General features: G+C 42.2%; 1 protein-coding gene across 16 annotated transcripts in view; it reads left to right on the plus strand.

Moving 5' to 3' along the window:
* LOC133657258 (neurexin-1a-like) overlaps positions 1–25,712 on the plus strand; it is a 623,384-nt gene that overhangs the window by 100,262 nt on the left and 497,410 nt on the right. The gene's annotated exons all lie outside the window — the stretch shown is intronic.

Consider the following 25,712-nt stretch of genomic DNA (forward strand, 5'->3'; position numbering starts at 1 on the left):
CCCTTACTCGTTTATATGCATAACCACTGTGAATATTGTGGCGGTTTTTAATTAGAAAATGTTGCATTAACAATAATATTTTATTTGCATAACACTTTGTTTTCTGTGTGTTGGTGCAACGGTCGGACGTATGCTGATGTGAGAAAACCGCACATCTAATGAAGCCATTGGGAGGCATTAGTATTAAAATGTACATATTTTACCACACTAAATCTTGCTTAAAGCGCCAAACGTGACAAATGAGCTTGCGCCGAAGCTAAAGGACACTTTTGGCAGACTAAGGCAGAATGGCCCACACGGCAGTGATTTCAGAAAGCAAATGGCGGCCTAAATAAAGACAAATTGCCATGGCCATATTGTGGCGAGATTGCATTCTCTGATAGAGGAAAATAATAACGGTTCATTCTCCTGAGAGACATCCTCTGGCCCATGAGTGCAACTGAAAGAAGTTGTGTTGCGGTGACGTGTTCGCACAATAAAATTTAAAAAAAAGAGAGATATTAACTGAGTGAAATGCAAATATTGCTGTTACACCAAAGCAAACCAAAACTGCAGTATAGGAGAGGTGAAAAGCTATTGAATTTTAGAAGTACCGTATGTTTTTACAGTGGTTCCTCGGCTTACGAGCACATCGCGTTTCACGGCGGAGTTTGTGGCTCAAATTATTCGTATCTCAAATCAATTACCGTAAATAAAATGAAATCAATTTATTCAGTGCTTGGCCCAACCAAACCAACACCATTTTAAAGTTAAAGTACCACTAACTGTCATGACGCGGAGTCGAACCCACGTTTCCTCTACAGCTGCAGGCTCCTCTGCTAACCCCTCTGCTGGCAGCATGCTCAGACATGCCTCTGCTCGTGCTGAGCACAACACGCCCACACAGCAACAAGCCTGCAAGCAATCAATGATCAGCACACCTGGACTTGACGAGGGGGAGCGGCATAAAGACCAGCGGACCCGAGGAACCTTTGCCAGAACGTCGCTAACCTTCCAGTAAGCATCACGTCTGGCATTCCCTTTTCCCAGTGATTTCCTCGTCCTTGTGGTTGCTCTATCTCTCCGTGTTTTCCTCCTGGTTCATGCCCTTTTGTATTTCCACAGTGACTCCCCTGTAGTGATGGGTTGATGAGGCCTCATGAAGCGTTTCGACACATTGCAAAACTGTATTGATACTGTGTCGATACTGTGTCACTAAATACTGACATCTGCTGGACATTAAAAATCCCTACAGGCAACCTATGGACCGACTCAACTGACACTGATTTTATGACCTAGTATATACAATAATATAAACCAAGTCATTGTATTTCATTTAGGATTATTTCATATCTTCATTTAAATAAAAATATATTTTTATCTTTTTTAGATACAGTCAAGTAATGTGAACATGTATCGTGACTAGGATGGTAGAAGGTGGGGATTGAACCCCAGTACCAGCAACCCTCCGATTGCTGGCACGGCCACTCTACCAACTTCGCCACGCCGTCATTCCTGTACCTTCTCTAGTAACAGTAGTGATGGGTCCTGCAACACAGATGCATCGGCGCATGCGTCGAGCTCATAGAGCGAAACCCTGTGTCGGTGCGCGTACCGCTTTTAGAAAGTCATGTGACCGATCATGAGCTGCTTTGGTCACTACTCCCCTGTCCTCCGTGATCGTGCCTTGTCACTCGATACCCATCCGGATTCCTGACTGCTCTCCCCGATCCACGACCTCCCTGCTCGGAACCAGACCACGCTGCCCTGCTCTTGCCCACGACCTCTTGCCTGTCCATGAACTGCCTTTTCGCCTTGCCCCTTTGGATAACGACGAAAGATACAACCAACATTTGCTGACAACAACTCATGGTAACATTTACATTATTAATATTACACATAGTCAACACTCATTCACTTTGAGTAGCATACACACACCACATATTCATCAAAGGTTTAAAATAAACCTTGAAAACCGCAGTCCTGCCCTGGTTGTCGCCTCCTTCCCTTCTCTGATACAAAACAGTACGTTCTGGCCAACAACATGTCGGAACCAGGCGACAGCGGCAAGCCCCAGGCCCAGATAGCCATATCTTCCGACCTAGCTATCCTTAGCTCTGTTGTTAGCGAACATCAGGTCCGGTTTACTGCCCTTGAGGATCATCTAGAGAGAGCCTTCACCAGACTATATTCCAGGCTGGACAACATGTGCCCCGGGGCCAGTCCTGGACCGGTGGTACCTCCTCGTCCTTCTCCAGTCCTTGGACCCGAAAACAGCATTTTGGCACGTGAGCCCAGAATTGCCAGCCCTAAACCCTTTGAAGGGGACTTTGAACTTTGTAGAGGGTTTTTGGTACAATGTGACCTCATTTTCCGTCACCAGCCCTCCCGTTATTCCTCCGACGGCGCCAGAATAGCATTTATTTTTTCCTTACTTTCCGGTCCGGCTCTCAAGTGGGCTACAGCTGCAGTCGACAGGACCGTTGGGCTTAACTCCGACTATTCTGCCTTCCGTGCTAAATTTCGGGCTGTTTTTGATCACCCCAAGGATGGGGGGACGCGGCCGGACGTCTGCACTCCATCTCGCAGGGATCCCGCTCCGTGGCAGCCTACACCTTAGAGTTCCGGACTTTGGCGGCAGACAGCGGTTGGGGTGACCGGGCGCTCCAAAGTGCATTCCGTCGCGGTCTTTCTGAGGAAATCAAGGACGGTCTACTGAGGGACAGACCCACGTCCTGCAGAGATCTCATCGAACTGGCCCTCCAATTTGACCTAAGACTTTGTGAGCGAGCAGCAGAGCGAGACCAGAGAGCTGCCTTTAGGAGCCAAACTCTGCCTACCTTCAAGGCAGAAGTGGAACCAGACCGCTCCCCTAATACATCTATGGCAGTCCTGGTGAGCCATACTTTATTCCCCCGTAATGAAGAAAACCCCGACATACTGCTACCCGCTATTCTGGCCTGGGACAAGAGGAGCATTCAAGTACAGGCATTTGTGGACTCTGGAGCTGATGAAAGTCTTTTGGACTACAAATTCGCCCGGCAGATGGGCATTCCCCTGATCTCCCTGGACAAAACGCTGTCAGCACAGGCCTTGGATGGATGGCCATTGGGCCCCATCAAGTACGGCACAGAGCCCCTTTCCATGACCATTTCTGGTAACCACAAGGAGACCATCAGCCTATGGGTGCTGGAAGCTCCAGTAGCCCCACTTGTGCTTGGAAGATCTTGGCTTCATCACCACAATCCCCATATTTCCTGGACTTCCGGCAGAATCCTAGCCTGGAGCACACCCTGCATGGCCAATTGTCTGGGGTCAGCGTCTCCTCCGGTCCACCACTCCACTACCCCGACACCCCAGGCCGATCTATCCATGGTTCCTGCTTGCTACCATGACTTAGCCGAGGTCTTCAGCAAGGTACGTGCTCTAGGACTACCCCCTCATAGACCCTACGACTGTGCCATTGAACTACTTCGTAACGCTACCCTGCCGACTAGCCGCCTTTACAATTTGTCTCTTCCAGAGAAGGAAGCAATGAGGAAGTACATTACAGAGGGCCTTGCCTCGGGCATCATTACCCCGTCCAAGTCTCCACTGGCGGCGGGATTATTTTTCGTGGCCAAGAAGGACGGGTCCCTTCGACCCTGCATTGATTACCGTCATCTTAACAACATTACCATCAAAAACAAGTACCCCCTTCCGCTACTCAACTCTTCCTTTGAGTCCTTGGCACCTGCAACCATATTCACCAAACTGGATCTTCGTAACGCCTATCACCTGGTACGAATCAGAGAGGGAGACGAGTGGAAAACGGCCTTCAACACCCATATGGGGCATTACGAGTACCGGGTAATGCCTTTTGGTCTTACTAACGCACCTGCAGTTTTTCAAACACTTTTTAGCGACATCCTCCGGGACATGCTGGATCAATTCGTGGTTGTGTACCTTGACGATATTTTGATTTTCTCCCGTAACCTCTCTGATCACCAGCAACATGTTCGACGTGTCCTGCAACGTCTTTTGGAGAATTGCCCATTTGTTAAGGCAGAAAAATGCTGCTTCCATTCCTCTTCAGTGGAGTTCCTGGGATTTGTGGTCGAAAGGGGTCACATAAGACCCGACCCGAAGAAGGTGGAGGCCGTGGTGAAGTGGCCGCAACCAACCACGAGGACGGAACTTCGGAGGTTCCTCGGCTTTGCCGGCTTCTACCGGCGATTCATCCAGGACTTCAGTAGGGTTGCGGCACCGCTCCATTCTCTCACGTCAACTAACGTGCCTTTTGTATGGACTCTTTTGGCTAAGAAGGCCTTCGAGGAATTAAAGGAGCGTTTTGTTTCGGCCCCCATTCTGGTCCACCCTGACTTGGACACTGCCTTCTTGGTGGAGGTGGACGCCTCAGACTCAGGGATTGGGGCTATTCTCTCTCAAAGATCCAAGAATGACAAATTGATTCATCCTGTTGCCTTCTTTTCTAGACGCCTGACTCAGGCCGAACAAAACTACGATGCTGGGAATAGAGAATTATTGGCGGTCCACAAGGCTCTGGTGGAATGGAGACACTGGCTGGAAGGGGTTAGACACCAGTTCCAGATCCTGACTGACCACAGCAACCTACTGCACATCCGAGCTGCCAAAAGAATCAACAATCGCCAGGCAAGGTGGCAGCAGTATTATTCCCACTTCAATTACGTGCTCTCTTTCAGGCCAGGATCCAAGAACACTAAGGCTGACGCTCTATCCCGATTATTCGTAAGAGAGCCCACTTGTCCATCAGTAGCGGAACCCATCCTTCCTCCCACTCGCATTGTGGGAATGGTAACCTGGAAGGTGGAGGACCTGGTAAAATCTGCGCTGCGCTCCAATCCAGGACCAGGAGGTGGACCACCCAACAAACTATTTGTCCATCGGGAGCTACGACCCAGAGTCTTGGATTGGGGGCACTCCAGCCTGTTCTCTTGCCATCCAGGTTTTCAACGAACTCTATCACTGCTGCGAAGACGTTTTTGGTGGCCATCCATGGCCAAGGACACTCATGAGTTCATCGCTGCTTGTTCTACTTGTGCCCGTAGCAAGACGTCACACAGGCCTCCCGCTGGTCTCCTTCACCCTTTCTCCATTCCTGCCCGTCCTTGGTCACACATTGCCCTGGATTTCATCACAGGATTTCCAGCCTCTAGAGGTAACACCACCATCTTAACTGTTGTTGACCGTTTTTCCAAGGCAGCCCACTTCATTCCGCTGCGCAACTTACCTTCTGCCTCAGAGACTTCTGATCTCCTCAATCTACACATCGTCAAGCAACATGGTATCCCGGTGGATATCGTCTCTGATCGTGGCCCTCAGTTTATGTCACAAATCTGGAGAGCCTTCTGCAAGGGAATCGGGGCCTCGGTCAGCCTCACATCGGGATACCATCCCCAAAGCAACGGGCAGGCGGAGAGGGCGAATCAAAGCTTGGAGACCATGCTCCGCTGTGTCGCCAGTCATCAACCCACATCCTGGAGCAAGTTTCTGCCTTGGGTGGAGTTTTCCTATAACTCCTTGAAGAGCTCCGCTACCGGTATGTCTCCATTTGAGTGCTCATTGGGTTATCAACCCCCCTTGTTTCCCCAGCAGGAACTGGAAATCGCTGTGCCCTCAACAAGGGCTCATATTAGACGGTGTCAAAGGGTGTGGAGAGCCGCTCGTGCAGCTTTGGAAAGGGCATCCGAGAAGATGTGTCGCAACGCAAACCGTCATCGCATTCCAGCCCCATCCTATAAACCTGGACAACAAGTGATGCTTCTCACTAAGGACCTCAGTCTCCAGGTACCATCAAGGAATTTGGCTCCACGTTATGTTGGTCCATTCTCCATCATGTCGATCATAAATCCTGTATCTGTTAAATTGGCTCCCCCACCCTCGGTCAAGCGACATCCAGTTGTCCATGTGTCTCAGATTAAACCGGTAGTGGAGAGCGCTCTGTCCCCTCCTGTCCCTGCCCCCCCACCCTCTAGGTTCTTGTCTAACGGAGACCAGGTTTGGACGGTTAAGGAAATCCTCAGGGTCCGTCGACAAGGTAGGGGGCTCGTTTATCTGGTCGACTGGGAGAGATATCGACCTGAAGACAGATCTTGGGTGCCAGCCTCCTACCTTGCCGATCCCTCACTTCTAGAGGATTTCTACCGTGCCAATCCTGATGCTCCCCGGCGCTTGTCGGGGGCCTCGCATAAAGGGGGGGGGGGGCACTGTCATGACGCGGAGTCGAACCCACGCTGCAGGCACCTCTGCTAACCCCTCTGCTGGCAGCATGCTCAGACACGCCTCTGCTCGTGCTGAGCACAACACGCCCACACAGCAACAAGCCTGCAAGCAATCAATGATCAGCACACCTGGACTTGACGAGGGGGAGCGGCATAAAGACCAGCGGACCCGAGGAACCTTTGCCAGAACGTCGCTAACCTTCCAGTAAGCATCACGTCTGGCATTCCCTTTTCCCAGTGATTTCCTCATCCTTGTGGTTGCTCTATCTCTCCGTGTTTTCCTCCTGGTTCATGCCCTTTTGTATTTCCACAGTGACTCCCCTGTCCTCCGTGATAGTGCCTTGTCACTCGATACCCATCCGGATTCCTGACTGCTCTCCCCGATCCACGACCTCCCTGCTCGGAACCAGACCACGCTGCCCTGCTCTTGCCCACGACCTCTTGCCTGTCCATGAACTGCCTCTTCGCCTTGCCCCTTTGGATAACGACGAAAGATACAACCAACATTTGCTGACAACAACTCATGGTAACATTTACATTATTAATATTACACATAGTCAACACTCATTCACTTTGAGTAGCATACACACGCCACGTATTCATCAAAGGTTTAAAATAAACCTTGAAAACCGCAGTCCTGCCCTGGTTGTCGCCTCCTTCCCTTCTCTGATACACAACACTGATAGTCACACACACACACTAGGTGTGGTGAAATTACCCTCTGAATTTGACCCATTCCCTTGTTCCACCCCCTGGGAGATGAGGGGAGCCGTGAGCAGCAGCGGTGGCTGCGCTCGGGAATCATTTTGGTGATTAAACCCCCCAATTCCAACCCTTGATGCTGAGTGCCAAGCAGGGAGGTAATGGGTCCCAATTTTATAGTCTTTGGTATGACTCGGCCGGGGGGTTTGAACTCACGACCTACCGATCTCAGGGCGGACACGCTAACCAAAATGCATTTTCAAAATGAAAACTAACTTTTAAATAAGAAATATTGTTTGAAAAACATTACAATAGGTGGTACTACAAACAACTACAATATCCCCTCAATTCCCCCCAAAAAACGGATTAACTCGCTGAAATATAAAGACAATATAACATACATCCATAAACGTGGATGCATATGCAATAAGTACAATATATTTCTCTGTACAGTAATCTATTTATTTATGTCTGCACCTTATTGCTCTTTTATCCTGCACTACAACAAGCTAATGCAAGAACATTTCGTTTTTATCTGTACTGTAAAGTTCAAATTTGAGTCGAAGTCTAAGTAGTTTTCTGAATTCATGTAATTATATTGTTCAGCATTTACTTTGGGGAGCATTGTTTTGTAGGTGTCTCCTATGGGCTGCTTCTTTGTTGCATAACAATAGGTAGGTAGGAAATTGCTGTTCATGTTGGTCACAGATTTATTTGAGTGACCGACCAGTCTAGATAGTAAAAAACTGCAAACACAGGTGGCTAATAATGCAGGTAATGGAGATTCTGCTATTTCGCCTATAGGGCCCTCAATGAAAACATCCAAAAAACTGCCTGCAACGCTCCATTTATGTGCCATAACCAGTATACTAATCAAGTTATAGCAACTTTATTATTGCAGAAGCTAACACTATGGAAGTACTTTTCTGGCATGGTGACACAGCACCTTGCTCACTGTGCGTCAGTCTACAATCGAGACCCAAGAACTAATGCTAGCTAATGGAGTTTCGATCTGCTGCTGCCGAATCACATTTAAGTTTGGAAAAGTTAGTAAATTCCACACGCTACTAAGTATAAATCCAGACTGACATAGAAGCTGATACTGGCTCTCAACTTAGACCCAACAACATCACTAGTAAAACGCGACAAGGTCCTTGTTTGCACTCAGCATATTTGTGTGTGTGAGCATTATGCTGCATTTACCAGCTAAACAGGGAGCACAATTGTGCTTAAAGTGTGCCGGAAGAGTCCGTTTTGTTATGTTCTCCTTTGTTGATGAAACTTTTAGCCTTTAGCATTATTGCTTCATCATGCTTAGTGTTTTACTAATGCTCGATTTGCTTTGCACCCAGCTTCTAAAACCTTTAGCTCACGCTCTGTATATTCAGGCTCAAAAATGTAAGGTTCTGGATCCTCAGTCGTCGTTGGCTCTCAAAGTGGTAGCAAACACACAAAGCACTCTCTATGCTGGTGTTGTTGTTGACGGAAGTTGTGTTAGTTCCTCTGCGCTTTGTGAAATAAATGTCCCCAGGAAAGAAGTAGCGGTAATGCTTCAAATACTCAAAATACTGTAAATATTACATGATATCATGAATGTGTCTGCTTCTGCATGGTTTCAGCATGTTTATAAAACATTATTGGATGTTTCGTAGGCAAAATAGGTCAATCCCCATTAAATACAATGTTAGCCAACAGGTTTTTACAATTAAGAATGCACAATAAAGGGAAAGACGTGTTCTTGTCTCATAAAGAGATTGTGGATGATTGGCAAAATTCCAAAAAAATGTTTTTTTCTTTTAAAGGGAGATGGTAGGTCTCGCAAAAATGTTAGAACGAATTGAGATCCACTAAACAAGAAAGTAATTGATATTTTTATTACAGCAACTTGGTCTTGTTCATTGGGGTTTCCTAACCAATTCATCAATCAATCAATCAATCAATGTTTATTTATATAGCCCTAAATCACAAGTGTCTCAAAGGGCTGTACAAGCCACAACGACATCCTCGGTGTCGAGTGGGTCTGACATAATATTGTGAAAGTCCAACACATCAGCGAAAGTCCAGTCCATGGTGGGGCCAGCGGGAACCATCCCGAGCGGAGACGGGTCAGCAGCGTAGAGATGTCCCCATCTGATGGACAGGCTAGCGGTCCACCCCGGAGCAGAGTAGAAAAGAAAAGAAAAGAAACGGCAGATCAACTGGTCTAAAAAGGGAGTCTATTTAAAGGCTAGAGTATACAAATGAGTTTTAAGATGAGACTTAAATGCTTCTACTGAGGTAGCATCTCTAACTTTTACCGGGAGGGCATTCCATAGTATTGGAGCCCGAATAGAAAACGCTCTATAGCCCGCAGACTTTTTTTGGGCTCTGGGAATCACTAATAAGCCGGAGTTCTTTGAACGCAGATTTCTTGCCGGGACATATGGTACAATACAATTCATCAATATCAATGACCAATAAAACTTTGAATACAGGTTTTAAACTCTAGGATGGCAAGCCTATCTGCTCAAATAAATCTATAATCAATGGTAAATAAGCTCATGGGTCATTTTCAAATTTGATTTGATTTCACCCTTAACGTACAATACTTGAAAATAAATTATCTACGTTGATCAGTACAATGTATCCTTTGCAATAAACCATCCCCTGACCTCGAACTCTGTGGCTGTGCTCGATTTATTTGTTTACATTGTTTGCTGTGCTGGATTTACGACATTGTCAAGAGTGTGCGACACCCACTGTGACCCACATCACTCCTGAAGTGTTGCTGGCCCACACTGGGAAACAGCGACGTGTCCCGGTGCTTTCCTAACACACTCACTTGCTAATACTTGTGTTGCGGCTTGTGTCAATTATTAGTTTCTCTTGCGAAAAGCCCAGCAGCCTACACTAACTGCTCTGACATCGTCCTGTATTGGCAGTCCACTTGTGAGCAATGACAATCAGCTCCCTTTGTAGAATAGATTCATGAAAGCCTAATAAAGAGTGACCCTGGGAGCCACATCTGCCAGTGTAGTCTCTGTAATTGAAAGCGGAGAGTTTGTGGGCACAGTCTCAATACTCTTGTTGAAGTGCCTTACATTCCACTTCCTATTCACTACATGTATGGTTTCATAGATGTCTTATAGATGCAAAGGTCATTGTGGTTGTGATTTATCATTGCGAGAAAGGATGCAACATACATTATTGATTGATTCATGCTTGTTCATTGGAAATGCAAATATGGAAACACTAGTAATTATTCATATGCAACACAATCATACCAATTCATATACAGTATGCAGTCACTATAGTTTTGTTTTTTACTAATTTGATACTTCCTATTCCCTTTGATTGCTCCTTTAATGACTTACTCTGGGACAATGAGTGAAACGTTGTTTGTAAGCTAAATAGAAGAATGTGTACGCCGCTCCAGAGAGTGTCCTGATTGGCTGCACTGTTTGTTTCCTGTGATCCCTCTTGTCACCTTACTCGTCCTCAAAACACGCCCTCTCTCTCCCTAGTGATATGCCTGCAGCAACAAAGGCACCAATGTGGATTCCATCTCGAGTTGATCCTCTGAGGAGCCTTATCTAATGAGCAACACAGTGTATCAACTGGGATTCTGGTGCTTCTATCTAGAGACTGGAGAAATTCTCTACACGTATATCAAGGGCCACACAGGCTACGACGCATATAGAATCAGTTTTACTGCTACATGATGGCATAATTAACACTTTGGCATAACATTCGTCAAGCATCTTGCCAGAAGTAAGATTATGAAACACTGCTGCGAAGAATTGCAACCATGTCAAAATTATTATTTTTTTCAATAAGAAGTGTATCCACTCAAAACTGGGCATAAACTGTGCAATTTTAGTCAATGTCCAGCCCGAATCAGGGCTGATTTCAAGACTCGTTTGACATTGTTGTTTGTACAATGTTTCTGAGGGTTTGAGGAGTGGAGATGGAGATCACTTACATTTCTGATGTCAGAAATTTGGTGTCAGAAATATTAAACCTGAGTATAAACTATTGAGCTTATTACACTTTTTTTTTTTTAATGAGTGTGTCAACATCTCATTTTTGACACAGGCAACGGCAAAATTGATCAGGAAAGTTGAAACACAGCCTGTCATTGATCTGTGTTGTAAATCTATTTTCTGTACGATTCCAATCTATTCACATATTTTCTTAAGCAAAATGTGCTAACTTTGCACATTTCCTGATCAAATACAGGGCAGAAACCTGATATGAAGCTGCAGTACCATATTTTTTTCGGACTGTAGAGCGCACCGGTATAAAAGCCACACCCACAAAATTTTGGAAGAAAAAAAAAAAAAATTTCCACATTAACCACAGATACGTTGTGGAATAAGATATTAACACAAAAAGATTCTGTAATTGTTTGTTTATATCCCTTATATTTTCCAAACGGTGCCTGTAAAACGGCGGATCGAACAAAACAGAAGTCATTGTCATGGACCCACTAGCTGTAGATGTTAGCTTTCCAATCAGCTAAACAGACTCAATAAGATCACTGTGATGATTTGACGAATTAACACAACTGGAACAATACAAACAGAATGCCAATGTAAGTTAATAATACCAACGCAGACCCTCGTAAACATGATAGCATATTAGCTAATGCTAGGTCGATTACATTACAATAGCTCACACATGCATGAAAACACTCTTACAGACATCGCACATTGGACGGTTTAGTAAGTATAAATAGTTTTTAGTTATATTGTAAATCTTACAAACGTTGCTTGGAGTGATGAATGAAGACTATACTAGTAGCAATGCAATGGGTAATGAGAAGACAGAACGACACTTGTACTTTTGTTTGAAAGCACTAAACAGAAGGAAATACTGTAGACGTTCGTACCGCAGCACCTGCAGTGAGCGAACTCGTCCAAAAGATGGCGCCATACCACAAACGATAACACATCTTTTCAGTGTCTGTAGATAAATATTTGTTGACTTAACAGCGTTAGCAAAGAAAAATCCATAAATTAGCTGCACCATTTTATAAGCTGCAGGGTTCCAAGTGTAGGAAAAAAGTAGCGACTTATAGTCCGTTATTAATGGTAAACCTACCCCTACCACATGAGCTTTCCTCATGAATGCACTGAGTACACTGGGTGAAATATGGTGTGTTTTTTTGTGTTTTCATTATGTGCCCCTTAAAATGCTTGCAGAAACGTTTGTTTTACACCCAGTGTAATGTATCTATTGCAATTGTGACATCATTGTTCTTGCGAAACAGATAATAAAATACAGAAAAATTATATGGAGAGATACAGTTTCCCTTCCTCACAGCGAAGGGGTGGGAGCCTATATGAGCTCACAGGTGCTTGCTGCTGCTGTCTTTCCACAGTGATGCACAGCTATGGCCGCCAACAACCTAATGCAAAACATTATAACAAACCGGCTATGAGACTTTTAAAATAAAATAAGGACTCTTGCAAATAAACAAGCACAGCTTCCTGAAAAAGGATAGGTGCATGGTAGAGATGCGCGGATTGGCAATTATTTAATCCGCAACCGCATCACAAAAGTCGTCATCCACCCGCCATCCACCCGAACTAACATTTTATCAAAACCACAACCGCCCGCCAACCGCCACCCACCCGTTGTTATATATCTAAAATAGCCGATGCAAGGCATTCCTGTTAAAGAAAGGAGACTGATCCAATGCAGCAGAGACATTCAATGCGTGCCACGCATTAATATCTCTTGGCCACGCATTAGAGGCTAAGAGATATTAATGCGTGATAATATTATTTATCATTATTATAATATTATTATAATTTCCATTAAGAAAGTGTTGACTATTATTGTTATTTTTTCCCCTGGTCTTTAGTATTCCCTTATTTAGTTTGTCGCGTACCACGTTTGCAGTCGGCGTTGCCATCTTTTTAGTTTTTTCTTCTTCTGCTGCTGTGTTGTGTTGTGGTGTGCTGTGTCACGCCAAATTTCTTCCCCCTACAAAAACCTCCCCCCCCCAATTACTTCATGTTTCCTCTTACGTCATTGACAGCGATCGATAGCACTTGGGCTTTGACTGCCCGTCTTTGACAGCTCCTGGAATCTGAAGAAATCGATTATTGTTTTTTTTTGTACAGGCGCGAAACAAGACAGTCGCGTGCGGGTTAAGGACCCCCCGCAACTTTGTGACTTTATTGGACGCAGCCCCGGAAGTAAATGGGGGGAAGGCTTTTGTAGGGGGGAAGAAATTTGGCGTGACAGCTGCAGCAGTGCCTGATGAATAATTGCCTGTTTCAAAGAGTGCTGCTCGTTTTTCGTATGTGGGTAACAACATTTAACTATGTTTTTTTTTTTTTCTGAATTGGTTCAACCGCCACCCGCCCGAATCTATTTAAAATCGATTTTTTCCGTCATGCATCCGCCCGACCCGCGGATTATCCGCGGACTCCGCAGTTGTGTCCGCAAACCGCGCATCTCTAGTCCATGGACTATGTATAGAAATAAAGATAGGACCACAAATAGTTTTCAGTTTTGTTGAAAAAAATTAATGTGATTATTTTAAAGTATTTGAAAACGAAATGTTTTTTTTTTATTTATATTTGTATTTGTTATTTTCTAAAAATAACACATATAACAGAGAGCAAACAAAACACACAAGACAAAGCAAATACAACCAAACAAAACAAAACAACCCCCTCCGACCCCACTCCCACACACATTCACACATCCATTGAGAGACGCTTACATGAACTAGAGAAAATCCAAGCAATTAAAATAATAATAAAAATATAATAATAATTTTTTAAAAAAGGAGATAATAACAATAATTCATAATTTAACCATCTGACCAAACCAGTCTATTGACTTTTGCAGTCAATATATTTCATCACAGGGCCCCAGGAGTCCTCCCATTTTCTTTGAGTGGATTGGCCGTTGTGTCGCAGTTTCTCCACATGTTTAACTGAAACAAGTGAAAACAAAATGTTGACCTTAAGTGAATCACCCTCTTATCTTATCTTGTGAATCTGTATTAACATTGATTAGGGCACAAGTTAGAAAAACAAACAAACGTGAACTTCACAGCTCACGTTGTTGTTTGCATTTGCATTCTGAGACCAGACAACTGTATTGTTACAACATTTGTTTTTTTTTATGCACAAGAAAAAAATATATACTGTATTTATTTATTAAATAATTGGAAAAAAAAAAAAAACTGATCAGATGCTGCTGAGACTCATGTCCACATGTTTGATCTCTATTTTGGAGTAGCTCTTGAGCCGCTGTGGGAAGCCGTCCCCATAGGGGTTGCTTGATAATATCCTGGTATTGTTAGAGTCCCAATGCCTGTGCACTCTGACTCTCTTGGTGATGGCAGGTACACAAAAACAGGGCACTATTTCAGTGCCAACTCAAGCAATAAATGGAGAAGACCACTGGAGTGAAGCTTTTAGCCTGCATCCTTGGTAGTCCCCCAGCTGGTGACATTTCTAAATGGGCAAACAGCGGTCAGAAAGAACAAAGACATTCATCCTACATAGACACTTCCTTGGCCTTTTATGCCCTTTTGTTTACTAAAAGACCATTTTGTACGCAAAACATCTTTTTTGGATATTTGTAAGACAGTACAAGTGTTATCTTTCTTGGCATTGTGAAAGGAACCAAATATGTTTTTATGTGTTTGTTTGCAAGCTACTGTCAACTTTATTCAGAATCAGAATCAGAATCAGAAATACTTTAATAATCCGTGAGGGGAAATGAAGATTTTCAGCACAATCCCATTCAAGATCAGACAAATATTACAGGAAGACAGAACAGGTCTGCCAACTTCCGGCGCCCCTTACGAAAACGATGAGAAACAGGTCAATGCTGGGATAGGGTGGAGGGGGAAGAAAAAAAAATCAGTTTAAGCCGGGGCCCCTGGAGAGGGGGTCCAGACTGAGGCCAAGGAAGAGGAAACAATCTCATAGCTATAGCACACATAAGCATGTGTGTAAGAGGGAAACGTCAAAGAACACAAAGGACATTAAAGACATTAAACGAGCACAGCTGATGCATTCAGCCACTTCTACACACAGCCACAAAAGTAAAACAATAACAACATAAAACATATACACTGTGGTGGCCTCTGCTGTGATCCACGCCATCGTCTGCAGGGGTGGGGGAGCATGGCCAGAGACAGGAGCAGACCCAACAAAGCAACCAAGAGAGTTCTTTCTTATGTAATTCTTATGTTACCCAGAATTTTTACTCTGATGACTAAATATTCTTCCAATGGTTTTCCCATCAAAGTTAGGTGAGCATCTACTAAGGTTGAACGTTTTTGGAAAATAACGTAATTGCGATTGTTTTCCTCAATATTGCGTTTGGCAGCTGTAAATGTGTAATGGTGAGATGAAGCTGGATGTTATATAAATGTGCTCCCCGAAATCATGGCTGTTTCCCTTCCTTCATGTTTAAGCTTTCACTACTTCAGTGATCATCTGCTAGCTGTACTCGGTATACTTGTATGCACTTGTCAGAGGCATAAAGAGCAAGCCGACCTAATCATATTTTTTTTCCTCCGTATTTGCAATACAAAACATATTTGATATTTAATTTAAAAATGGTTCAGAGTAATTGTGGTAATATTTGATAAAATAAGTCACATAATAAACATTCTAGTGTACATACAACATTATGATTAGTTATTTTACAAACAATTAGGACAATCATACATTTTCCAATCTAAAATAATTTTTCAACAGCTCTAATGCATTCAATGTTTTTTATTAGTGCATGCACAACAGACCATATGTGCTAATTTAATATGTTTTGTCTTGTAATAACCGCATGTACGGTTGGGTTTTTGAATATTTATGATGTTTATCCTCCCTTCGGTGCACTTCCTGTTCACATGGATTTCAGAGAAAAATATCACCACGGTTATGGGAAGTGAACCAGCAAAGTAACAATCTCCTTATGAATAATGAATCGACTTAATGGTCTGATGTATTGCCATATGTGTGTGCTGGATGACTGGAAATGTAAAGTAATGGAAACAGACAAGAAACAAATGACCTAAAACACTTCGTAGGCACCTAACAAATTGAAAGCTAATGGTTAGAAAAGAAATAAAAAGTAACACATAAATCGTAACATGACAAATATAGTACGTATCAAAATATAAATATGACATGAAAAAAAATAACTGTTACAGTAGTCTTTTGCACAAAAAAATGGCAAACAACCCAAATACAATTTTTGAAATCATTTAACTCAAATTACAAACATTAATTACCTATGACATTTTTTTTATTTAAAAACAATAATACAATCCCATACATTTAGGCTGGTGCGCCAATGGTCTCACATACCCGAAAAGAGCAGACATGGAAGTCAGAGTCATAGACCTTATTGGAGAGTTAAATAATTGTGCTTCATGGCAATGCATCGTTTATAAATGTGTCCCTCCACTTGTAGCGGGACTATTTCATTGTATTTAAAAATATATAATGCTACTCTCTTTTATGAATTTATGAGCAAAAATATAGCCTTCCTAACTGCCATAAAAGTGTGAAAATAGGTTATAGTATTTTTAATAGTACAACAAGACTTCAGCCAGATCTAGACAGAGATGAAAAGACAAAGTGAAACAGTTAGGTGCTATAATACAATCAAATACAGTTGAAGCTCAATTTACGCACCCCTTTTTTTTTGGTTAACTTTTTGATTTCTGAACTTTTAAATCGAGCCAAATATGTCTCCGTGTACTAGATATGCGCGGATAGGCAATTATTTAATCCGCAACCGCATCACAAAAGTCGTCATCCACCCGCCATCCACCCGAACTAACATTTTATCAAAACCACAACCGCCCGCCACCCGCCACCCACCCGTTGTTATATATCTAATATAGACGATGCGAGGCATTCCTGTGAAAGAAAGGAGACTGATCCAATGCAGCAGAGACATTCAATGTGTGCCACGCATTAATATCTCTTGGCCACGCATTAGAGGCTGAGAGATATTAATGCGTGATAATACTATTTATCATTATTATAATATTATTGTCATTTCCATTAAGAAAGTGTTGACTATTATTATCTTTTTCCCCTGGTCTTTAGTATTCCCTTTTTTAGTTTGTCGCGTACCACGTTTGCAGCCGGCGTTGCCATCTTTTTATTTTTTTCTTCTTCTGCTGCTGTGTTGTGTTGTGGTGTGCTGTGTCACGCCAAATTTCCTCCCCCTACAAATTCCTTCCCCCCCCATTTACTTCATGTTTCCTCTTACGTCATTGACAGCGATCGATAGCACTTCGGCTTTGACTGCCCGTCGCTGGAAGAATACTTCGTCTTTGACAGCTGCTGGAATCTGAAGAAATCGATTATTGTTTTTTTTTGTACAGGCGCGAAACAGGACAGTCGCGTGCGGGTTAAGGACCCCCGGCAACTTTGTGACTTTATTGGACGCAGCCCCGGAAGTAAATGGGGAGAAGGCTTTTGTAGGGGGAAGAAATTTGGCGTGACAGCTGCAGCAGTGCCTGATGAATAATTGCCTGTTTCAAAGAGTGCTGCTCGTTTTTCGTATGTGGGTAACAACATCTAACTATGTATTTTTTTTCTGAATTGGTTCAACCGCCACCCGCCCGAATCTATTTAAAATCTATTTTTTTCGTCATGCATCCGCCCGACCCGCGGATTATCCGCGGACTCCGCAGTTGTGTCCGCAAACCGCACATCTCTAGTCCTTCGACTATGTATAGAAATAAAGATAGGACCACAAATAGTTTTCAGTTTTGTTGAAAAAAATTAATGTGATTATTTTAAAGTATTTGAAAACGAAATGTTTTTTATTTTATTTATATTTGTATTTGTTATTTTCTAAAAATAACACATATAACAGAGAGCAAACAAAACACACAAGACAAAGCAAATACAACCAAACAAAACAAAACAACCCCCTCCGACCCCACTCCCACACACATTCACACATCCATTGAGAGACGCTTACATGAACTAGAGAAAATCCAAGCAATTAAAATAATAATAAAAAAATAATAATAATTTTTTAAAAAAGGAGATAATAACAATAATTCATAATTTAACCATCTGACCAAACCAGTCTATTGACTTTTGCAGTCAATATATTTCATCACAGGGCCCCAGGAGTCCTCCCATTTTCTTTGAGTGGATTGTCCGTTGTGTCGCAGTTTCTCCACATGTTTAACTGAAACAAGTGAAAACAAAATGTTGACCTTAAGTGAATCACCCTCTTATCTTATCTTGTGAATCTGTATTAACATTGATTAGGGCACAAGTTAGAAAAACAAACAAACGTGAACTTCACAGCTCACGTTGTTGTTTGCATTTGCATTCTGAGACCAGACAACTGTATTGTTACATTTGTTTTTTTTTATGCACAAGAAAAAAATATATACTGTATTTATTTATTAAATAATTGGAAAAAAAATAAAAAACTGATCAGATGCTGCTGAGACTCATGTCCACATGTTTGATCTCTATTTTGGAGTAAGCTCTTGAGCCGCTGTGGGAAGCCGAAGGCGCGAAACTGGACAGTCGCGTGCGGGTTAAGGACCCCCGGCAACTTTGTGACTTTATTGGACGCAGCCCCGGAAGTAAATGGGGGGAGGCTTTTGTAGGGGGAAGAAATTTGGCGTGACAGCTGCAGCAGTGCCTGATGAATAATTTCCTGTTTCATAGAGTGCTGCTCGTTTTTCGTATGTGGGTAACAACATTTAACTATGTTTTTTTTTTTCTGAATTGGTTCAAACGCCACCCGCCCGAATCTATTTAAAATCAATTATTTTCGTCATGCATCCGCCCGACCCGCGGATTATCCGCGCACTCAGCGGTTGTGTCCGTAAACCGCGCATCTCTACCGTGTACAAACGCTTCATTTGTTCATTCATTCATTTTGTGTCCCGCCTGCAGTCATTTTTTTGCCGTAGGGTGCAGCATTTTTGGAAAGGCAGGTGCCCTCCAATGTAAAATGAAAACAAATCTTAACCTCTCTATAAGGAGACATATTATCTGCTGTTTTGTTTCGCAATATTATGCAACACCAAAGTTTCTTACCTATTGGTATCTGCTGTTGTGTATTTGGGATCTACATATATCCTGAACAAATGCGCGCGTCCGCCATTTTAGTCAACGCGGACATCGTAGTCAACAAGCTCCATTTTTTTCTCTGTCCTCTTATTGTGGGACATTCATCCTCCGCTGTTGCCATTTCTAATATTAAGTAGCGTGCAATTCTAACTTATATATGTCAGTAAACTCGCTATGGAAGTGCTCAAAACTACCGGTGCCAGTGGGTTTGCGTATTTCACCCACAGAACTCTAGTTAGTTTTTAGAGAGTTCCTATCCGACCATTTTTCAAGGGACACATTTCCGGTGTTGTTGTTGTTGTACTAGTGAGCCACGGATAGAGAGATACTGCCCCCTTGTTAGTTTCAGCAAAGTCCATATATCATTAAAACAGTTATCTCCATTTTTTGACACTCTTCTCTCTACCCCTGTCCTTGCCCGCTACACCGGTACAACAAAGGTGACGGTGAGAAGACGCTGTCGAAGTGGAGCCACGTAAATAAGACCGCCGCCGCATCCTGAATTAACATCAGAAAGCGACTTGAAGATGGTCTATAAAACATAACATATGCAACATTTGGACCAAATAAACACCGTTACATGTTATGTGGACCACAAGGAAGTCTTATAAATGTAAAAAAAATCCTAATATGACCCATTAAATGCGCCTTATAATCCGGTACACTTTTTGTATGAATATAGACCTGAATAAACCCGCTCGTCGATTTATACTCCGGTGTGCCTTCTGGTCCGAAAAATATGGTAACCTATATCTGTCTTTACTACACCTGAAAAAATAAAACAGTGCCTGATCTACTAAAGGTTTGTGTGTACTAAAACACATGCAAACTTGATAGAGCACCGCAAGGCTGATTTACTAATCTCTTGCGCAGAAGATCATGTCTCTTAAATCAGTAAAATAGAGATTGCAATCCATTTAGCGGTCTGTCTGTCTTTGTCTCTAGCAGAATATATGCTGACTATTAGTACGTCAACAATACTGAGAGGAGGAGATGCACATTTAATCATTTAGCACGGTACCGGTCCGCGGACCGATTGGTACTGGGCCGCACAAGAAATTAAAAAAATTAAAAATACAAATAAAATATATATATATATTTTTTTTATTAAATCAACATAAAAAAACACAATATATACATTATATATCAATATAGATCAATACAGTCTGCAGGTATACAGTCCGTAAGCACACCTGACTATATTTATTTATAAAAATAAAAACATAAAAAATAAAAATAATAATAATAATACCAGTCCCCCATGTATATGTATGTATATGTAAAATGGCACAGTTATGCACAAATTGTCAGGTGTGGATCCCAAAAGCAATGTCAAGCAAGGATGCAATAAACAGTCTTTAATGTAAAGAGAAAAAAATCCGTATATCCCATCCATTTTTTTTTACTGTGTGTCTCTCTTGGGGCCACGGGGGATAACAAATACAAAAGATACAAGAATGGAATGTTAAAAAACGAGGTAGACTGTGCAAGAAAAGTAAAAAAATGGCACCGGGAAAAGGGTAAAAAAGTACAGTGGAACGTATTTGTTTTTTAAACAGTTTGAAAAAGTCATGCATTAGCTCTAGTATTGTGTATGCCCCAGGGTTCAAAGCATGGGAAGAAAGTTGTGGCTTATTGTCCGTAAATTACGGCATCTCGTGTATAAAAAAAAATTCTAGCATTATGCATGTTCTTGTGTCTGTCATTCCAGTGTACCAGTTAGTCTCAGCATCTCTGAGAGCGTACCTTTCGGCATGCTAAAAGGTCGATTCGATTGTAGATTGAACTGCAATCCCAATATGTGTGCTGCTTGGTTCACAACATAGCAAAACTCAATGGATTGAAGCATGTTAACTTGACTGTGGGGGGAGAAATGAGTCCACGCCTGTAGTATACTCAAAAGCTTGAATTAATCAGGGCGGGCCGCTTTTGCACTTGTTTAATTGTGCACGCAGTCTTAGTAGATCACCCGCAATAGACAGGTTTGTGCAGGTTTTCAATTCACACACGCTATTCAGCACTTGTTATTTGGATCTTAGTAGATCAGGTCAATACTGTATGTAGAAATAGCAATTGGAGGCTTGCTTGTATTTGTGACCAGACAACATTATTTTCCTAAGTGGACTCACTATTTACATCCTGGATTCACGCTGATTGGCCTGCAATGTAACGTATCATGGATGGCTGCTTCATAGACTCTTAGCTTCCGATTGATCCAAGATGTTGACAGACAGCAGTGTTTGATTCCGCTCCTGTTATCTGTAATGTAGCTGAAACTCTCAATGGGCTGACAAGATTAGAATGCATTACTGTCAGAGAGCAGGGTGCCCTAGGGCTCCACCGTGCTTGTTGAGTGTTAATGACTCAGACTGGGCTTTGCCAGTGCAGGCCATGTGCTGACAATCCATCTGCAGTTGTTTGAATGCCAATCAACACGGCCCGTTGCCAAGATGAACATGATACAATTTGATTTCACTTCGATGAATAGGTGTGCAGTGTTGAAAATATTGCGACTATTTCTTGTATCACGTTGGCAAACTCCCATATGAGACCAGTTGATTGCCTGTGGTGGATTTAGGAGGTCATGGCGGAGATTGACAGTTCATCCCTTCACGCACGGTAGTTTATCACTGTCATTCTTTACTATGAAGCAACCTACACACAGTGTATTCATTTTTTGTTGCATTAGAGTATACCTTTCCTTGCTGTTGTATTTCATTGAGCTGGAAGTCAACTGGGGATCGTGAAATGGGGAATCGGATCATTAACGCCCAGGTCTTTAATAAGCACCCTGGGGAAAATTAATACCCACTTAATGCACTGTACCGAAGGTTGCTCATCTTATTGGTGAGCAATGAATGTGGCTGCTCATATGAAGCCAGGAAGAGATATCCATAATTCTTTGTAATGTCCTTCTCGTGTTTCCAGTGACTGACAGTTTGTCCGTCGCATTTACAAGCATCCTGTGTCGACTTAAGGCATTTTAAAAGCTCCCTATTGGCAACCTCCAGTGTATGGGAAATCCAATATGCTGTACTTTGCTTAGATGTCTGTATTGAACCCCTCTTTAAGCACAAAGCTTTTATTCGAGCTTTTGTGCAGCTTCGCTTGACACATGTGCATGACTCTTTTAACCCCCAATGACTATATGTGGAAAAAGACATTTCTAACCCCATTACATAACACCATTTTTTATTTAAATGTATTTTATTGGTGGCTCTAAATAAATTAAAGTGACATATAAGCACTATACAAACTAAAGTACCATGCGTGTCATTTGTTCACCGTGCAAAATATGCTCAAGTTATATGCATTAACATAAATATATTCAGTCATAAATGAAAATGTTGCATGTACTGTATTTAAATATGTATAAACATTCAGTGTGCACACAATCAAATGTGCGGTAGATTATTTTACAAGTGTAATTCCTGAAACACTTGTTTAGATCATTTTGATTAACAAAGCATTCATGGAGACAAGTGGGAATGATATTATGCAGATGTTATGCATGTCTCAGTAAACCTCTGATTTAAATTTCATTGTAAATGGATAGAGAAAAAATACAAATAAAAAATTATGACATACCGTATAAATAATAAAGAAACTAAATGACAATGAGATCAGTGTTTTTCAACCACTGTGCCACGACACGTAAGATACAGTCTGGTGTGCCGTGGGAAATTTTGCAACTCCACCTAATTGGTCCAAAAAATATTTTTTGCAAATCAATAATTATAATCTGCAAATAATGTGCTGTTATCGGGTGTCTGTGCTGTATAGAGCTTGGCAGGTTAACCATGTAATACTCCATATCAGTAGGTGGCAGCAGGTAGTTCATTGCTTTGTAGAAGTCGGAATGCGTCAAGGATGGTTTGTCGTGATCCCAATATGCAGAGCACAGCGGGAGACGGCGTGCAGGTAAAATTGTATGTAATGATTAAACCAAAAATGAACAAAAAGGAAAGGAAAAGGCACTGAAGCATAGGGATGGCTATACAAAACTTAAGTAAAACGGAACTTGCTAAAAAGTAAACAAAAACAGAATGCTGGACGACAGCAAAGACTTACAGTGAGGGTAGCAGAGATGGTGTCCACAAAGTACATCCGTACATGACATGACAATCAACAATGTCCCCACAAAGAAAGATAGCGTACGCACAACTTAAATAGTCTTGATTGCTAACACAAAGCAGGTCAGGCAATAGCACTCAAAGAAAGGTGTGAAGCTGCTACAGGAAAACACCAACAAAACAGGAAGGAAGGGTCACGCAAGTAACAGCGCAAAACAGGAACTAAAGCGCTACACACAGGAAAACAACAACAAACTCAAAATAAGGCACAACAACGTGGTGGAGTTTCATTTTTTAACCTTTTCTGTTGGTGGCGTGCCTCTGTATTTTCTTTATTAAAAAAATGTGGCTTGGCTCAAAAAAGGTTGAAAAACACTGACCTAGATAACAATGTATTTCATATAGCACCAATCCACATTCATTGAATTAGTATACAATCCCAATACATGAATTTGGATGTCTGCCGGTATTGGTACTTTTTCAAGGGACGGCGTGGCGAAGTTGGTAGAGTGGCTGTGCCAGCAATCGGAGTGTTGCTGGTTACTGGGGTTCAATTCCCACCTTCTACCTTCCTAGTCATGTCTGTTGTGTCCTTGGGCAAGACACTTCACCCTTTGCCTCTGATGTCTGCTGGTTAGTGCCTTGCATGGCAGCTCCCGCCATCAGTGTGTGAATGTGTGTGTGAATGGGTAAATGTGGAAATAGTGTCAAAGCGCTTTGAGTACCTTGAAGGTAGAAAAGCGCTATACAAGTATAACCCATTTATCATTATTTATTTATTTAATACCTGAGCTCTGTTTGCTTTAATTAGAGCTTGCTGTGAAAGTGCTATTGTATTTTATTATTATCATCATCATATTGATTTTGTATGAGGTTGTAATAAACACCCCTCAGGAAAGTATGATGTGTACAAATGTATGCATGAAAGGTCCTAAAAGGCAACTTGAGGTAAGGTAGTATAAGATCGGATAAGGGAGTCAGAAAAAACAGGAAAATCTGTTAACAGGAAAAATCAAATCTCCAAAACAAGTATGCAGCTGTAAGGGTTTGAAATTAACTGGGACTATGTATTAAATTCAACAGAGATGCACACAAACACATAACGGGTAAACTCAAATACAACGGCGTGATTAATTTGATCAGCACAAATGCATTAGGACAACAAAGAGACAACAACAAATGATTTCATACAACTGAAAATTGTTATTCATTTTATTTATGTTATTGTAGATGACCGTTGAAGGTTTAGTGCAGCTGATTGAATCCTTTTTACATAATGATAACAGAAGAGATTATATGTAGCTGTGATATACGACTTAAAGAACACGCCAGGATAATAGAGAGATTACAGCCAGCACATCTATCAGATAGTTACAGCAGTGCCTTGAAGAACAGTAGACATGAGCGCAATTACTTCACTTTTATCAATTCCTTCATCTAAATCTACCTGAGCTGCCATGCGGTCTCCTCTGATGTGAGAGTGAACCTCCTCTCCGTTTCACTCAGGAAAGACGGAATCAGTCAAAGGTGAATAACAAGATGTATCGCATGCCTGGAATTATTGAAAGAAAACGGTTTAGTTGAGTGTTTAGACCTTTCTTTCTTTGGATGGCCATTACTTCACAAAGACGCTTGCATTTATCGTGTCAGATCTGCAGCTTGCGTCCTAATGTTTGCCTTCAATCGTATAAAAAAAAATACTGTGTTGAAGTTTCACGGCTGGGAGTGTTTGCATAACCTAAGTGACAATGGAGAATGGTGGTCAATTGCTCGACAGAAATATCTTTGCTGAATACGATTGAATGCGGCCCTGACGTAACCCACCAGAGGGTTTGTTTAACAAATCCAGCAAGGAACAACCCGTAAAAGGGGAGGCACTTTCACTTTTACTAGGCATGTGATTGGATGAGGTTTTGGTCTGTCACATCTATTACATACCAATCTGATCAAGAAGTAGAGGAGTAAACTACATTTCCATCGAAGAATAGCCTTAGCTGTTTGGTACTTCTGATAAAACTGCTGCTATGGCAGAATCCACTTCATAGATTTTTTGTTCAGTGCATGTCCATCCGTACTTCCGTGGTCTATTAGTGGTGGTAGATTTTCATTCCATGCGGTGACTATGGATGTATACCGACTACAAGTATTTTTTTGGTACGGATTCCTAATTGGATAGGCCTGGGAGGACTGTTAAGATTCTGGACAAACGATACAGCTTTTATATCCAGCTGATTGTCGTAATTATGATACGATGTCACATTCACTTCAGCATGGGTAGGCTCTGTTATTCATCTTGGAATAACCACAAATATGGATGCAACATCACACACACATTTGTAACACTACAATATGTCATCCTCAAAAGAGCTTTGGGTCAGTTCGACCCGACTGCCGCTACCGCAGGTCAATAGTAATCCCCTCTGAAAAGTGAAAAATTGAAATACTATTATTATCTGTAACGTTGCTTTGAAATAAGATAGCATCCGCTGACAAGTCTCTCTCCAGTCTGACGTCACCCCCTCATCCCGCGTTTGCGTGGCAACAAACCACACCCTGCTTAAATGCGTTTCCGTTCGTTCTCTCTTTTGACTTCTACAAACTGGACGATCGAGCATTACCTTTCCTCACTTGGTATT

Source organism: Entelurus aequoreus, linkage group LG09, assembly GCF_033978785.1.
Source record: "Entelurus aequoreus isolate RoL-2023_Sb linkage group LG09, RoL_Eaeq_v1.1, whole genome shotgun sequence".
NCBI classification, from domain to species: Eukaryota; Metazoa; Chordata; class Actinopteri; order Syngnathiformes; family Syngnathidae; genus Entelurus; species Entelurus aequoreus.